This window comes from Crocuta crocuta, unplaced genomic scaffold (genome assembly GCF_008692635.1).
Source record: "Crocuta crocuta isolate KB4526 unplaced genomic scaffold, BGI_CrCroc_1.0 scaffold291, whole genome shotgun sequence".
NCBI classification, from domain to species: Eukaryota; Metazoa; Chordata; class Mammalia; order Carnivora; family Hyaenidae; genus Crocuta; species Crocuta crocuta.
In genome coordinates, this window is record NW_027527977.1 from 3,138,282 (window position 1) to 3,152,102 (window position 13,821).

The 13,821-nt window shown below is 43.5% G+C and overlaps 1 long non-coding RNA gene across 1 annotated transcript in view; it reads right to left on the reverse strand.

Moving 5' to 3' along the window:
* Positions 1 to 1,984: 1,984 nt before the first annotated feature.
* The window catches only part of LOC144222347 (uncharacterized), a 63,208-nt gene continuing 51,371 nt past the window's right edge, over positions 1,985 to 13,821 (reverse strand). Inside the window, exons 2-3 of the long non-coding RNA XR_013332386.1 lie at positions 3,822 to 4,071; positions 1,985 to 2,218 (exon numbers count right to left, since the gene is read on the reverse strand). This is a non-coding gene — a long non-coding RNA (uncharacterized LOC144222347). The remainder of the gene's footprint in view (positions 2,219 to 3,821; positions 4,072 to 13,821) is intronic.

Consider the following 13,821-nt stretch of genomic DNA (forward strand, 5'->3'; position numbering starts at 1 on the left):
TGTCTTCCATGGAATATATTCTCCCATCACCCGATTTCAAACTCCTGATGTGACGTTACTGAACAAGGAGTTCAAAGAGATGTAGAAGCACACCATTATATGATATTTCCACCACACAGATTCAATAGATGTGAATTACCTCAAGAGCCCAGAGCATGGTAAAATGTAGTAAAATAATTAGGAAGTGAATGAGTTTTGACTGTTATTACCTTTGTTTTAAATAATTTAAATTTTGATCTATTCTATTCTATTATTTTTATTTTGATCTTATGTGACTTAACCTTTAATAATTGCGTTTCATGATCGGCTTGCAAACTTCCTGAAAACGTAGCAACTAGGTTCGTGACCAGTTTGAGCTGGCTCCAGCACACCACTGCCAGGGTCTAGCACAAGGATTTGCTTTTAACAGGCACTGGAATGGGGCATCAGGATGCTAATAAAAAGAACATGATTATCCATTAATGAGTTTTAAGTAGAGTCTGGCAACCCAGACTCCAATATTCTTTCCTATGTTTGAGAATTTCTTAGTTCTATTGCTCAAATGGAACGAATAAAAACTAGCTAAGAGTAGAGACCAAAAAATAGTCAAGGCTCCAACTAAGGGCTGTGAACACTGAACTCTGCCCAGTGTCAGGGTGGGGCCCCATGACTGCTTCCAGTTCCAAAGGGTCTGCTTTGTTGATTGGGCTCAAGCAAGCCTCTGAGCTAGAAGGGTCTCCTGTCTTCATGTCCACCTACCCACATCTACCTACATGTCCCCCTACCCACCTCCACCCCAGAAGTGCTGAAGAAAACCCACCAGTCAAATTAACTGGTTTAATTTGACTACACTGGAGAGATGACAGCTTCTCAGAAACTAGGGAGTCTGGAAAGAAGTAAAAACTATGTAGCAGCCTCCCAAAAAGTTCTCCATCTTAACCTTTTGTTGCGGGTGCAGTGCTGACATCACTGGAAACTGGAGTGGGCAGGCTTAGCTTAGAGAGGGAGAGAGACAGCTGGTGAATCAGCTGTGCTGCCTTACACTCCCCACTCTCCCTGTCCTGGCTCAGGGACTGTACCATATATGGACTCAGGCTCAAGAAGGCAGTCCCACTGATTTGCATAGGGGCTCCCTTTAAGCTGCATTTTGGGATTAAGTCATTGTTACCAGCAAAAAGGAGACCCCAGAAAAGTTGGTCAGCATGAAGAAACCAGATGCAATTGCAGTCTGCCAAGAGAAAGAAGAGAAGAGGGCAGCCCCATCCAGCCACACAGCTCTTGGGAATGAAGACCAGAGCCTGAGAAAGCAGTGGGAGTGACTTTTAGCCGTGGTTGCAAAGGGAGGGACTGGGCAGAGGACCAGCCCACTCCTGCAGACTCCCTTCGTTCTGGCCTCTGCCTGGCCCTGGGCTGCAGGAGCTTTATTCGGAGGCTGATTCAGACAAAGGGAATAACTCCAAAATTCCAGATGTGAGAGGTGGCTTCCCTGCCTGGTGGTGAAGGTGGTCTGATGCTGCTGAATGCACAGGAACCCTGCTGGTCAAGTGACAGTGTAGGCTCCGAGAAATTCTGAAGTCGAGATGGGTTCACCCAGGTAGAACACAGCTTGTTAACCTGCAGCCACTATCCTATCCATCTAGACTGGGTCAGCCCAGTGTGACACAGTGAGGCTGTGGGAATCCAGGGACACAGGAGAGGAGAGGGAGGTTGGGAAGTGATCTGGGAAAGTGGCTTTTAATGAATGGCCAATAAATTGCATCCAATTTGTAAAGATTAACCAACTTTTTTTGTTGTTGTTTCCGTAGTCCCTTTGCTTTAACTTTTTTTTTAAGGACCAGCTTGAATTATTTCATGGCACTTCTCTCTGTGTGTACCCCCTGATTTTGTTCAAAAAGACCAGCACCATGGAATACTCTATCGCTGTGAGAATGAACTACTCCATATGCAAAACACAGACAAATCTCACAAACATAGTGTGGAGTGAAAGAAGGCAGACACAAAAGCGTACTGTGAAATCCCATTTATATCAAGCTCAGAAACAGGCAAAACCAATCTGCAATGTTAGAAGTCAGGATAGTGGTTCCTTTGTTGGCCTTAGCAACTGGGAGGGGTAGGAAGGCTTCAGGGGTGCTGGTGATGTACTAATTCTTTGTCTGGGTGCTGCTTACATGGATATAGACGCACTGAGCTGTCCACTTACAGACATATTTCTGTATGTAGGCTACATTTCAATCGTTTCCTTAAAAAAAAAAAAGAAAGAAAAGGAATCAGAATGTAATCTTTGAAAGAATTGGTGACAGAGTAAATCCCTGTGCGCTGACCAAAAGTAAGCCTCTGAGGGTCGGTGTGACAGAATGGCACTACCCAGGGCTAAGAGTCAGAAAACTGGATTTCCAGCCACACTCAGTTATCCGCTGCTGGAAGGCTCTAGGGAATTTAGCTCCCCTGCTTCTCGTTTTCTCTGCTGCAGAACAAATGGGTTGAAATCAATTACATAATGTCAGAGACAAGATTCCTCTTTCTTACCTGTTCCAGTGGAGCTGGACTACGATTTAATGTTCATTTTGCCTCTCATGTGCTCTTCCTATGAAGGAAAAATCTTCGGGCTTGGTGAGCTCACAGATCCATTTTCACACTGTCAGATGTGCACACACACATATGCACCCCTGGCGGTACTCGGCCGCTCTTGGCATCCTCTTACCCATCATCAGCCTTGACTTTCCCACCCATCTTCTTCTTCACCTCATCTCCATCTTCCTTGATCTTACTCAGTGTATTCCTTTCCTAGGGCCGCCATACAATGTTCCACAGACTGGATGGCTTCGAACAACAGAAAATTTTTGATTCACAATGTCTGAGGCTAGAAATCCAAACTCAAGGTGCTGGCAGTACCATGCTGCCTCGGAAGGGTCCTTTCCATGTCTCTCTCCTCACTCCTGATAGCCTCAGACATTCCTTGGCTTGGATAATGCAATACACAGACGAGTGTCACAAACATAGTGTGGAGCCACTGTGTTCAGGTGGCATTCTCCTGTGACTTCTTCCCTCACGTGCTCTTCCCTCTTTGCTTGTCTGTGTCTGCAGGTGTGACGCCGGTCCTATTGGGTTAGGGCCCACCCAAATGACCTTGTTTTAACCCGATGACCTGTAAAGACGACTTATTTCCAAATAAAGTCACTTTCTGATGCGTTAGGGGCTAGGGCTTCAACGTCTACTTTTTTTTGGTGGGATGGACAGGGTGATGTTTGTAAAGTCCCAAAGGGTCAAGAAGAAGCCATTCTAGGGGCACCAGCGTGGTTCGGTTGGTTAAGCATCTGACTCTTGATTTCGGCTCAGGTCATGACCTCATGGTTTGAGAGTCTGAGCACCGCATCAGGCTCTGCACTGACTGCATGGAGCCTGCTTGGGATTCTGTGTCCTCTTCTCTCTGCCTCTCGCCCACTAGTTCTCTGTATCTTTCTCAAAATAAATAAAAATAAAAGAAGAAGAGCCATTCTTAACCATCCTTCCCCCTGCTGCACCCTAATAAGTGTCCTAGATGCTCCCAGGGAAGGGTTTGCAGATCAGTCCCCAGGAGCTTGGGGAGCCAGACCTAGGAGTGGAGAGGCACCAGGTGAGTGCTTGATTAGCCAGCCCAGAGGGATTGGCAGATGCTGCCAAAGAAAGAGAGGGCCCAGTGCCAGAACCCAGAGGGGGCCGCGGTGCCTGGGCACAAGGACTTTGTGACACCTCTCAAGTCTGCAAAGAGAGAGGGGAATGACTTCACACAGGTGCATCTCGTCCTCGAGGGGGTAGTACTGCTCTTCACAGATGGCTTCAGATGGCCGTCCAGGAACACCCACCTGCTTTGGGCTTTCCTGTGAGGGCCTGATCACAGCCGTCCTTTGGAGGGCTCTGCCCAGGCTGGTCCCACGTCCATCTCGATGCCCTCACATGGTTGTGGCTGGAAGGCCAGACAGACACGACTGTTTTGGCTTCTGTCATTTCTTTTTCTCCCTCTGTTGGCAGCACTGTACTCAGAGTCCTTGATCCCAGCTTGCCTGATTAGGGTCCTCAGGACCCGAGGACACAGCCTGTGCCTCCTGGGGCCCCCTGGTGGACGAGCACAAGTTAAATGAATCATTTCAGTCATAAAATAAGGCGGCTGTGGTTGCAGAGAAGAGGGAGGGAGGAGGAGGGGGAAAAAATCATTGTGGATTTTTCCCCAACAGAATTTAAAGAGCTCTGTTATGACTCTCTTTCTTGTCCCCCACTGGGTGAATGATTTGCTATGCCTGAAGGAGCCACAAACACAACAGCTCTGACCCTGGAATGGACTTTGAAGGGGAGGCAAAGTAGGGGGGACTGGCCTCTTCCCTTGACTTCCATTTGGAGCACCCCACAACTCTCAGAGCATTTAGAAAGTAACACATTTGGAGTTTTCCCAAAGGAATGTGAGCTGTAGCCTGAGGAAAAGGTGTTTACTCCCATGGAGGTGGGATTTTTATTGCTAGTTTCAACATCAAGGAGGTGTGAACGTTATGCACAAATCCTGACAATCAATACCACCTGAGGAAGGCCAGAAAGGGGCCCACAGGTCAGTGCTCACATGTAAGGTGCACAGCTCAGAAGCGCCTGGGGATCTTGTGAAAACGCAGATTCTCAATCAGTGGGTTTGGTTTGGGGCCCGAGAGTCTGTGTTCCCAACGTGCCCGTTGCTGGTCACAGGGCCACTGGCTGAGAAATAACTCCAGCACCTTTCTTGGCATTCTCCTTCACACACACCTACCCTCACCAAAAACAAAACAAAACAAAACAGGGAAACGGCGTGGCCTGGAATTGTCTTACATAATCTCAAATAATCAGGAAGAGACTGCCATATGATATTTAGGATTTCAATCTGCTCCCTCTCTGGTCAAGAAGGGAGTATTACTTTTTTAATTTTTTTTAATGTTTATTATTCTGAGAGAGAGAGAGCAGAGGGTGAGCAGGGGAGTGGTAGATAGAGAGAGGGAGACACAGAATCCAAAGCAGGCTCCAGGCTCTGAGCTGTTAGCCTGGAGCCTGATGCAGGGCTCAAACCCACAAACCTGTGAGATCATGACCTGAGCCGAAGTTGGCTGCTTAACCAACTGGCACCCCAAGAATAGGTTTATTTTTGAACAGGTCAGATGGTTGAGCAAACAGTGAGAAGGTTCCATAGAATATTGAGCAATGTCAGAAAAGAAGAAGAAACAACAGTATTATAACTATTGTTTTTTCTCTAAAATACATTCTTAAAGGTGGTGTTGACTGATACATATGGCTAAAAAATACTAGAAAACATAATTGAAGGCAAATTTTATTTGTGCTTTGTATTTTCCCATATTTCTCAAATTTTCTACAAACCAACCTATATTGCTTCTTTTTTCTAATACATTTTATAAATGTTTATTCATTTTTGAGAGACACAGCATGAGCAGGGGGAGGGGCAGAGAGCGAGGAGGACAGAGAATCCGAAGCAGGCTCTGTGCTGACAGCAGAGAGCCTCAACATGGGGCTCGAACTCACAATCCACAAGATCATAACCTGAGCTGAAGCCAGACACTCAATCAATTGAGCCACCCAGGCACCCTCCTCCACCCCCACCCCCCCACCATGTTGCTTCTTTTTTGAAGGCTAAACTTGAAACACCTGTACTGTCAAAAGTTTCTAGGCCTTTTCCCTGGTGCTAGGAACCGGAATGAAATCTGATATTGTATATACAGGTACACTCTGCAGACAACCAAACCTTTGGGATGAGTGAGGATAAGAATCTTCTGGTGTTCAGGAGACCAAGTGAGCAGAGCAGGTTGTCGCTGAACCACTACTTGGCATGGAAAGAAGCACAGAGAAGGTTTATGAGGAGCACTCAGTCTCTGCCTCCAGAGGTCATGCCAACCGACTGCTTGCTGGCCCAAGGTCTGATTTATTTTAGTTTCCATGGCTTTGAGCAAGGCCAATTTGCATAAATGATGGTCTGGCTTCTTGATCCATGTTTACAAATCAATAAACAGACTACCTAAATCAATGAACTGTGATCTGGTGCATTTTGTAAGATGAGAAAAAGCAAGTTGGGCGGAGGGAGGTTGCAGAGGGTGGAAGTAATCATGGAAATGGAACCTTCATAACTCAGCTTTCCATCCCGTGGCATTTCCTTTAAATCAGGGATTCCCAATCTTCACAATTGCTAGGGCAGCATAACTTTAGATAAACATAGTCCTCCTAATCGGCAGAGCGCTTTGCACACATGGGTACTTGGGTTTTAAAGACACTAATGCTTCTTTCATAATGGTCTGAGGATAGAGCACAGAGCAATTTTAGGAAAGGGTCATCTTTTCCCTCTGGTAGCAATAAGTTTTGCAAAAAGGTTTACACAGGCAGTCACCCCAAACCTATCGTTAAATGGAATAAAAGGTTACTGAAGCAACAAGAGAACTTGTTTTTATTATTAAGAGGACTGAAATACCAAAACAGGCTACAAAAAAATGGGAAAAGGGACAACCATAAATGTAGCACTATTCCTTAAAAAAATTTTTTTTTACTGTTCATTTATTTTTGAGAGAGACAGAGCACAATCCGGGGAGAGGCAGAGTGATAAGGAGACACAGAATCTGAAGCTGTCAGCACAAAGCCCGATGCTGGGCTTCCACTCACAAACCATGAGATCATGACCTGAACCAAAGTTAGATGCTTAACCTATTAAGCCACTCAGGTGCCTCTTCTTTTCTATTTAAACATATAAGATGGCTTTATAGTTTCAAGCATGTGATTTCTAATGTTTGAGGAAATAAGATTCAAGGAGGGCCCATGCCTCTGTCTCTCCACCCACTATTTGGGAATGAAGACTAGCCTTTGGTTAGCATCTCAGCAGATATCTTGGGTGCTTTTTGCCAGTCCCACTCAGTTTTGAATATTCTTTATCCTTCATGCTTAGGCTGCAAAGCTAATCATATGCAACATTTTGATCTTTTTGTCTCCAGTCCTTATTTCTCTAGGTCCTTTATTCCCTTGACCATGAGCCTTCCATCAGGTGTCTAGTATTTTCATGGCTTCTCTAGAAAAAAGGGAAAACTCCTTTATACAGAGGTATAAACAACTGATGACAATTTAGAGGAACACAGATAGGTTCTATTCCAGGCTAAACCAAAAACAGACAAAATTTGTTCCTAAGGATCTGCTTGATTATTTTTGATTCTCTGTTTTCAGTGTCAAGATGTCCCTGGCTTCAAGAATGTCTTTCTAAGGCTCTCTATCAGCTCAGGAAAGGCTCCCTATCTTCAACCGTGCCCTGACTCCTATACTTCTCCCCTCCTCACCAACCCACCAAAACTTACCCAATTTGTCCCAGCCTTCCTTGCCTTCATGAGATATTGACCAGATGTACCAATAGGTCCCCTTAATATTGAGAGTTGGGGGGCAAGTGCATTTTTTAGGTGGTAGACCAACTCTGGTCTTTGGTCCAGGGGCCCAGTAAAGGTTGATGACACATGAGTTAAGCTGTAGCCTAGGTGGTATTGCCTCGATTCCAAAGCACTTTCCTCTGGCCTTATGGGCATCAGTGACTCACCAGCAGTCTGGAAGGACCAAATTGGTCCCTAAGTAAAGCAGATAAGATGAAAACACAAAAAGATATGTGCTAGGGTGTATCATTGCCCTTTCAGTGTGTTTGCATTGTCTACTTCTGATTCAAGGTCCCTGGCTGAGCAAATTGATATAAGACCAATTAAATTTCCACTGCAGTGGATTCAGTGCATGACCAACGCTTCTGCTGTAATGAAATGTACTCCTTGACTGCCTTGCTAATGGCCAGTGGGCTTTGCAGCATACATATCATGTTGGAAGAACCAGGAGTCTAGATGTGGGGCTCAGCATCCCTTTTCCTGGGTAAAAGCCGAACCTGAATCCCCATAAGTTTACCATATTTTACCACTATCCTATACTGATCTCCATAATTAATTATGAGAAGCAGTCTGTTGTAGAGAAAAGCAGCTGGGAAGACTCTCAGACACCCTGACTCCTGGGGTGTGCTAGCACCAGAAGCTAATGAAAGCAGTGCTTCAATCATTTGCTGTTGGAGGCAGCATGATGTGGAGTTCTCAGACCCAGGTCACAAAAATAATGACCTTGAGAAGGTAGCTCTCTGTAAGCAAGAAAGAAGGCTTCCATCTTTGTCATACCAGGCTGCAGTGGTGTCTGGGCTAGCACTGCAAGGCCCCCAGTTGAGAGTACAGATTGGGGGCCTGGTCAGGAGTTGGAGCTATGGAGGGCCACGTAACCTCTAGAACTTTCCAGGGGATCCTCCTAACCAATAGTCACCCAGGTCTGACTCATTCTTAGCTCACTGAAGGCTACTGACAGGAATGGTCTCTCACTCTAACTGAGGATGTTTGACTGGGGTAACTGGAAAAATCTGTTCCTGGGATGTGTGTCTGTTTGGGTTGGGGGTGTACCATTTACTTTCTGATCTGAGAGTAAATGTGACTGAACCAAAAAAGAGTCTCAGAAGTGTAAGTTACAGGCACACATAAATGTTACCAGTTTACCTCTTAAATATTTATTAGCCTAAAGTTACTTGAGAGGCCATATAACAGTGGTGAAACCCACAGTTTTTAGCACCTATCGGATCTGAATTCCAGCTGTACTCACTGTGTCATCTTGGGCAAGTTACTTAATTTTTCTAGGTCTCACCTCCCTTATCAGTAAGATCAAGGTGCCTTTCAAATAGAGTTACTATGAAGATTGAATGAGCTCATGCAATCTAAGTGGTAGAACAGTGCATTATTTAGTAAGTGCTCAGCTATCATCTTAGGAATATGAAAACTCATCATTTTTCAATAAAAGTCAGGTTTATTTAGGTGTAATTTATGTATAATGAAATTCACTCCTTTTGGTGTATATTTCTATAAGTTTTACCAAACATATACAATCACATAACCACCACCACAATCAAGATACATCACCCCAAAAAGTTCCTTGGTGCCTCTTTTTCATCAACTCCTCTCCCCAACCCTAACCTTAGGTAACTAATGATCTGTTTCCTGTCCCTATAGTTTTATCTTTTCCTGAATGTCATAGAATCATACAATAAATAGCAAAAAGCTCATCATTTTTAAAGGCTGACATATATGTGACATCCAATGAATTTCTAAGTGTATTTAAAGAATCAAGTTACAATTTTCATTCCAAATCAGATGATATATTTGGAATGAAAATTGTAACTTTCCTGTTGGCTTATAGAAGAGGTATATTATTTTTCAATGCCTCCTGAATTAGTTCCTTTATGGGTAAGTGGATCTTTCTCATATACCATCTTATCAGTCATTACATCTCAGCCTTGAGGCTGGAGTTGGCAAGGAGCAGGCTATGACATAAAGGAGATCTCAGGTATTCAGAAAAACAAAATAGGGGTGCCTGGGTGGCTTAGTCGGTTAAGCGTTCAACTTCGGCTCAGGCCATGATCTCACAGTCTGTGGGTTCGAGCCCCACGTCGGGCTCTGTGCTGACAGTTCAGAGCCTGGAGCCTGCTTCAGATTCTGTGTCTCCCTCTCTATCTGTCCCTCCCCCACTCATGCTCTGGCTTTGTCTCTCAAAATAAAATAAAGACATAAAAAAAATTTTTTTAAAGAAAAACAAAATAAAATTCTTCTTCTTACCTGAATGAATAGTAGGAAGAGGAGACAGAGTCACTTGAGGCAGGAAGTGAATTATATGGTTCTCCATCTCTCCATTTTAGGGTAAGTCTGGGTAGTTGTAGACAGTAATGCCAAGGACAGGGGCATTTTTTTTTCAACCTATGACTTGGACTCTGAGATGAGTTTGCCTTGCAACCTGTCCTGAACAAAGCCTAGGAGTTGGCCACTCCTAAGTAAACTTGGTGGCATAGTGACCATCTTGGTTCCCATATGGTATGGAGGAGCTCCTGAAGCTCCTCCATGAAGTGAGAGGGAAGAAAGTAACTGAGTGGAGAATGGCCCATTGTGACAAGCAGAAATGATCCTACAGCAGAGAGCATGGGCTTATCACCTAGACCAGGAGCTAGATACAGGATAGTTTTGGAGGGGTTTAGCACGAACAAGAGCCTGGAGAACCAAAGTAACCAGGAATCATCCCCACACCCTGGCCAAGAGACCAGATGTTGAAGCGTGCCTACAGTCAACTTAGCTGTATGCAAAGTCATGAGGGAAGGCAGTGGGCAATGGTGGGGATCTAAGCATTCAGGGACTCTTCTTGGATTCTAAACCTCTCTGTTCTAGTCCCGTGACAATTCAAGTAACACATCCCTCCCCACAACCCCATCTTGTGGAAGCACAGGAAAAGGCAAGGACACTGAAAAGATTTAGCCTTTCCCCTCAAGTACCATTTGAACTGTTGTAGCAGACTAAGGTAACTTAGTGGGCCAGGACTTGTGAGAAAGTCACAAGCTGTTTTCCCAGCCCCCTTGAGTGTAAGGTGTGTGACTCTCCAGCCCCAGTACACTCCCATCCCAATTTCACAGCTACTTTATCTTCATTCCTCATCTATTACCTCTTAGCAGTGGCCCCTGAGACTCCTTTGAGAATCTTGGTCTTGTGGGGCACCTGGGTGGCTCAGTTAGTTAAGCATCTGACTCTTGATTTTGAGTCAGGTCATGATCTCATGCTTCGTGGAATAGAGCCCCAAGTCAGGCTCCACGCTGACAGCATGGAGCCCGCTTGGGATTCTCTCTCTCCCTCTCTCTGCCCCTCCCTCACTTGCACATTCAAGTGCATACTCTCTCTTTCTCTCTCAAATTAAATAATTAAACGTAAAAAGAAAAAAAAAATCTTGGTCTTGGAATATTACTCAGCCATAAAAAAGACATGAAATCTTTCCATTTGCAACAAAAAAAGTATAATGCTAAGTGAAATAAGTTAGTCAGAGAAAGGCAAATACTATATGATTGCTCTCATACATAGAATTTGAGAAACAAAACAAATGAACAAAGGAAAATGAGATAAATCAAAAAGCAGACTCTTGGGTCACCTGGGTGGTTCAGTTGGTTAAGTGTCCAACTTCAGTTCAGATCATAATCTCACAGTTCATGAGTTTGAGCCCTGCATCAGACTCTGTACAGAGACTGCTTCAGATCCTCTGTCTCCCTCTCTCTCTGCCCCTCCCCTGCTCACACACACACACACACACACACACACACACACACACTCTCTCTCTCTCTCTCTCTCTCNTCTGTCTCCCCTCTCTCTCCCCCCCCCCTGCGCACACACACACACACACACACACACACACACACACACTCTCTCTCTCTCTCTCTCTCTCAAAAATAAATAAAGATTAAAAAAAAGAAGAAGACTCTTAATTACAGAGAACAAGATGATGGTTTCTAGAGGGTAGTGAAGGGATGGGTGAAAAAGGTAATGGAGATTAAAAGTATACTTATGGTAATGAGCACTGAATAATGTATAAAATTACTGAATCACTATTATTGCACACCTGAAACTAATATAACACTGTATGCTAATTATACCGGAATTTCAAAAATGCTTAAAAATAGAATCTTGATCTTATAACTTCTACATAAGCTGGACATGTTAAGGAATAGTGAAATGCATCCCTCTGTAAATAATGATTTTTTAAAAAGTTTGTAACTCAGGGGGACGCCTGAGTGACTCAATTGGTTGAGTGTAAGATTTTTTATTTTGGCTCAGGTTATGATCTCACATTCATGATAAGGAGCCCTGAGTCAGGCTCTGCACTATCAGCTTGCTTGGGATTCTCTCTCTAACTCTCTCTCTGCCTCTCCTCCGCTCACACACACATTCTCATGCTCTTTCTGTCTCTCATAAATAAACTTTTAAAAGTTTGTAACTCAGATGAGCATAACTCAACCCATAGCTCATCTTTAAGTTCAAGATTTTACCATTCAGATTTCTTCAAATTTCTCCCTTTCTTTTTGGATACGCTTGAAGGTACATGGTGCCATTAGATGCATTTATGCATTTCCACAGAGCAAACATGAGCTTTTTATAATGAGCAACTATAATGGGATTTGGCTTCTAGGAGAAGATTAAGAAAATGATTATAAATAATAGGAAGAACAAATGCCCTTTATCTAGAGCAAATAAACTTTAAATGTTAGGGCAGGTTACAATGCCACAGTGATAAAGTAATTAGTAGTTCCTATTGAAACAGGCTTAACCCAAGGGAAATTCCATAACCAATTATATTTCCCATGTGTAACTGGGCAGGAAAATACGAGATTTAAGAAGTAGAAAAGGAACTTCTTTGTAGGCCTCCATTAAAACTGGATGTTAGAACATGAATGCACTCCAAAGTATATCACTCTGAAGTGAGGAGACCAATCTAGGAAAAAGGTGACAGTCAGCATTTTGAAATGCATTGGGAAATTGTAAATTATGAGAGCTGTTGATAAAGCTGGTATTTATAACTCTATCAAGGATTTTATGTTGTTTACATCTGGATTGCAGACACAATCAAAGCCCACTAACCGATTCCAACTTATTAATGCTGTTTCCATGTTCAATATCAACTACACATAAGACAAAGATGCTCTGAGAGTGTCACTTGGATCAAGATTTAAAATACAGCTACTTAAAATAAAGGCTTCCCAGGCCAGACTGTATGTTTTGATATAAATTGTATCTGAATTGGTATGACTGAGGATGTATCTTGGCTATTCATCTACAAACACAAATTTTAATAAATGATATCAGATGGTACCTGGGCATAACTGTTTCTGATTGAGTTTCTGATTCTAAAAACTCTGTGAAATTCCCCCTAAACCCCTCCTTCAGATGCTATGGTTGAGAGAAACATAATCAAACAAACAAATCAAACAACTATCTTTGTCTTAGCATATCAGTCCACTCCTCCTATGCTATCCCCCCAAACCCCCCACCAGGTCTTAATTTCTCCATTTCTCCTTCCTTTAGTGAGATCTTCCATTTCATCCATTCGCTTATTGACTTATTTATTCACTTGTCTTATTAGCTACCTATTGCTGTGTAAGAAATTATACCCAAGACTTAGTGACTTAACACCACACACTTATTATCTCTTAGTTTGTGAGAGTTAGCAATCTAGTCATGCTTAGCTAGGTCCTCTGCTCCAGGGTCTCTCACAGGCTGTAATCAAGGTGTTGGCCAGGGCAGGGATCTCATCTGAAGGTTGATTGGGTGAAGCATCCACTCCCAGACTTACATGGTTGTTGCCAGGATTCAATTCCTTGAGCTTTTGCAACATGTGAGCTTGCTTCATCAAAGCATGTAAGGTGAGAAGGTAATTAGCAAGATGGAAGTTGCAATCTTATGTAACCTAATAAAGGAAATAACATACCCTCAACATTGCTAAATTCTATAGGTTACAAGCAAGTTACTCCAGATAACGTAGGCTGTGAATACTAGCAGATGGGGATAGCTGGGGCCATTTTAAAAGTTGCCAGCCACATTTATTAAGAATTTTTTGAGCACTCTTAGGTGTCTGACACTGTGCTAGGTGCAAAGAGTAGAGTGGAGAACTTCCTTCTCTCATCAGAACTCAAAACCTATAAAGGGCACTGGGTGGCTCAGTCAGCTGAGCATCTGACTTCAGCTCAGGTCATAATCTCACAGTTCCTGGATTTGAGCCCCATGTGGGGCTTTGCACTGATTGCTTTGGATTCTGTCTCCCTCTCTCTCTGCCCCTACCCCTCTGGTGCACCTTTTCTCTCAAAACTATATAAACATTAAAAAAAAAATTAGAACTCACAACCTATCTAGAGGAAAAGGAGCAGTCTTTGAATATTATTAGAATTGTCATAAGCCCACTAAGTTAGAAATACGAGAAACAAAGGTCCTGGTCTAGGTTGAG